Source organism: Etheostoma spectabile, chromosome 13 (genome assembly GCF_008692095.1).
Source record: "Etheostoma spectabile isolate EspeVRDwgs_2016 chromosome 13, UIUC_Espe_1.0, whole genome shotgun sequence".
Classification (NCBI taxonomy): domain Eukaryota; kingdom Metazoa; phylum Chordata; class Actinopteri; order Perciformes; family Percidae; genus Etheostoma; species Etheostoma spectabile.
In genome coordinates this window covers 28,406,766-28,410,293 of record NC_045745.1, presented here as the reverse complement: position 1 = coordinate 28,410,293, position 3,528 = coordinate 28,406,766, and the positions used below count along the sequence as shown (strand labels likewise).

Genomic DNA, 3,528 nt, shown 5'->3' with positions numbered 1-3,528 from the left:
TCATTTATGTAGAATTATACCTAATATTTGAGTTTAAAAAGCAGAAATTAGGAATCATTTTGACTAATAGTTAAGATCAGAGGAACGTGCTGATGAGTTTAGTCAGGAATGAAAGGGATCAATAGTATTTGGAAAGAGCGTTGTATGGAATCCAATCCATTTTCTTGTGGTAATTTGGTTAAAAAGAAACCGATATTTCAGATATAAACATTTTTTTGAAGAGGTCAAATTTGACCCGAGGACAAAGAAAAAAGTTTATTTTCCATTTTTCTTTTAAGTTAATATATAAAGTATCATTCATGAGGCTAATATGGATAGGGAAGTGACTTCTCGCTACAATATTAACTTCTTTTAGACAAACTTCTCTTAGTTGCCTTAAAATCTTGTTCTAAGCCTACTGCCATGTATATTTTTGGGCCGTGCTAGTGCGTTTTTTTTCCCTGATCCCTGAGCAGGACACAGACTCCCCACCAGTCAATCGGACCTCTGGCCTCTTTGTTGAGGGCCCTAACAGACATAATGCTGACAGAAAAAAAAAAACATTCGCTCACTTTTTGCTGCAAAAAAAAAAAAAAGAGGTTATTGGACGCCTGGGTAGCTCACCTGGTAGAACAGGCACCCATATATAGAGGTTAACTCCTCAACGCAGCGGCCACAGGTTGGACTCCTCCCTGAGGTCCTTCCACTGCCTGTCTTCAGCTGTCCTATATAAATAAAGGGCTAAAAATGCCCCAAAAAGGATCTTGCTCTGTGCAGTTATCTTAATACAGAGGTTTCTATTTAGGTTGTTCTGACTTATGAGGTAACAGTCTACTGTTTAGTGTCTTCTGAAACACCACTTCTCCTTACACCAGCACCCAACAGCTTATTCACCCCTTAAAAGAAAAAAAAAATGCATTCAATTCCTTATTTCGCAAGTTGAGTGCGATTCTCATACCACCACGCGATTTGTTTAATGCTCCCCTTCCTGCGCTGCTGTAAAATCTTCAAATCCCTCTCATCTACTGTATGTTTGTGTTGTTCTTGTCTGTTTGTCTTTGTTTTGCAACCTTGCCGTAACCTGCTTATTTTAATTCTTTCTGCACTTGTTATTTTTTAATATGTCCCAAGCTTGAGCTCGGTTTTTGTTTTGTTTTTACTGCCTTTTTTTCCCCATATCTGATTATGTGTCTTCTGTTTACGGCTTAGTCATATCAATCATGCTGAGTGTACTGTTTGCTTTTCAGCGTAAAACTCACCAACTTTCCTGTTAAAATCTTTGCGTTTTTAATAGTAAAAGTGCTCATTTGTATGTGTTGTATACCACCTGGGCTTTCCCAAAAAGATGTAAACCCGTCATGGCTTGTTGAGGACCCATTTAGATCAAACATTATTAGATTGAGATTTCTACAGTGCATATTGTTTATCATCACAAATATGGAATGGCTGGTCCAAAAACATTATATTGATTACATTTATTTATTGTTATTTTTATTACATTTATTGTTAATCAAGCATGTGGATTCCATGTTGGCTTAAATGTGTCTTTCTGGAACTAAACAATGATGCCTGTGGCTTCGCTAAGCAGCCTCATTGTTTCTTTTATATGGCTTAAAGATAAAAGATTGCCAAAGCATTTTAACCATTGCCAATATGAGAATGGAAATATCCCAAAAATCAAAAATTGAGTTTTTAATGTACATTTTGCCTGAGTGAATGTGTCTGTTTGTATGATAACCTTGAGAGGTACATTTATCAGTTCTATGTCTATCTAAAGTATGCAAATGTAAGTATTATATCATGAAGACTTCTAAAATGTCAAACTGTAAGGGGACTTATGTCCTAAAACCCACTTGGCTTTATATGTACTCATAATGGCTGTGCACACATACATAGCTATACAGACCAATAATATTATTGTATTAAGAAGGCCCGCAGTAGTGCAGGCATGTATGCAAGCTATGCTGAGTAGGTGGGAGGGGAGGGCCCACAGCTGCTTTTGAAGTGTGTGTGTGTGTGTGTGTGTGTGTGTGTGTGTCAACCTTAACACCCAAACTCAAGTCACGAACAGTGCCATCTCTGTGGTTTATACCCACACGCATGCAAACCCGTGTGAGTATTCATAGTTAGAAAAATAATTAATTTGTCTAATTTGATCTGTTCTGATCAATCAGCTATCAGACCTCTGACTGTTTTCCGATTGCCATTGTAATATACCATGAGGATAGGATAAATTAGCAGGTGTGTGTGCGCGTTTGCATGTTTGTTTTCTTTTGCTTACAGTGTACACATGACTGTGGGAGGTTGCCCTAGTTTTGTGATCAGTGTTTGCCCTCTCAGAGCAAGAGTTTAACCCGACTGATAAGCGGTTGTGTACTTCCCATGTCAGAAAAACATTCTAAACTCACAAGACTATCTCCACTAAATCCCTCTGTGATCCACACACTGTTTGTGCTGTCATTTTGCCTACTGCCTCAGTAACTAAATATAAAGTAAACAGTAAATACCTCAGGCGTGTAGCTCTGTATCCACACAGCTTCAGTTTATGTTTTTAACCACCTGATCCTCAGCTATTCTTTTCTATTCTATTCCAACTATTCTGATTGTGGTGTACATACTGTATAACCAATGGAAATGAGAGGAAACTGATGTGGGAGTATGTGGAATTAGCGTAAAGGTCCCATGGCATGAACATTTCACTTTATAAGTTTTTTTAACATTACTACATGTTCCCCCTGCCTGCCAGTGGCTAGGAATGGTGACAGGTGTATACCGAGCCCTGGATTATCCTGTTCTGTCTTTGAGAAAATGAAAGCTCAGATGGGCTGATCTGGAATCTTGCCCCTTATGACCTCATAAGGGGCAAGGTTACCTCCCCTTTCTCTGCTTTGCCTGCCCAGAGAATTTGGCCCGACCATGAGGGAGATAGACACCAAGGCTTTCAAACTCGCAAAGTGGCAGTTGGTCAAGGCCACACCCCCAGCCTCCACCTTGCTCCCCCCCCCCCCCCCCCCCTCTCTCTTCCTCAAAAGCTACAGCCTCAGCAATGGCACATACTAAGGAAAGCTCATTGTGGGACTGGTTCTAGTGGCTGTAATTCTGCATCAAGGCTGAATTTTGAGAAAGAGACTTCAGATATGGTTTTAGGGGACCACTAAGGTCTATATAAAAGCATGGGACCTTTATAAATTGTTCTTACATGTATGGCATACTAGCAAGGGCGCGTCCTTTTTAATAAAGGTTGTTCAAACTACTATTAATTAACTAAATGGCTATCAAGCAATGTTGGATCAAAGGTACAATTGTATTTAAATTCATTTTTGCTGCAGAAAATGTCCTATATTTGTTAACTACAGATACACAATCACACTGTTCAGTGTGAAAAGGCGTGTTTCATTGTTGATTGTGAGTGTCTCATAGTTTACAAAAAAGAACTCTTCCAGTACCCTCTTTCTCTCTCTTACTCTCTTCATTGTACGATAGAAGAGTCTATTTACATTATAATTTCTAATTTGATAAGTAGTCAATTACTAGTTGTTTGCATGTTGT

General features: G+C 38.8%; 1 protein-coding gene across 3 annotated transcripts in view; it reads left to right on the top strand.

The window, feature by feature from the left end:
- The window catches only part of ksr1a (kinase suppressor of ras 1a), a 27,703-nt gene that overhangs the window by 10,344 nt on the left and 13,831 nt on the right, over window positions 1-3,528 (top strand). The gene's annotated exons all lie outside the window — the stretch shown is intronic.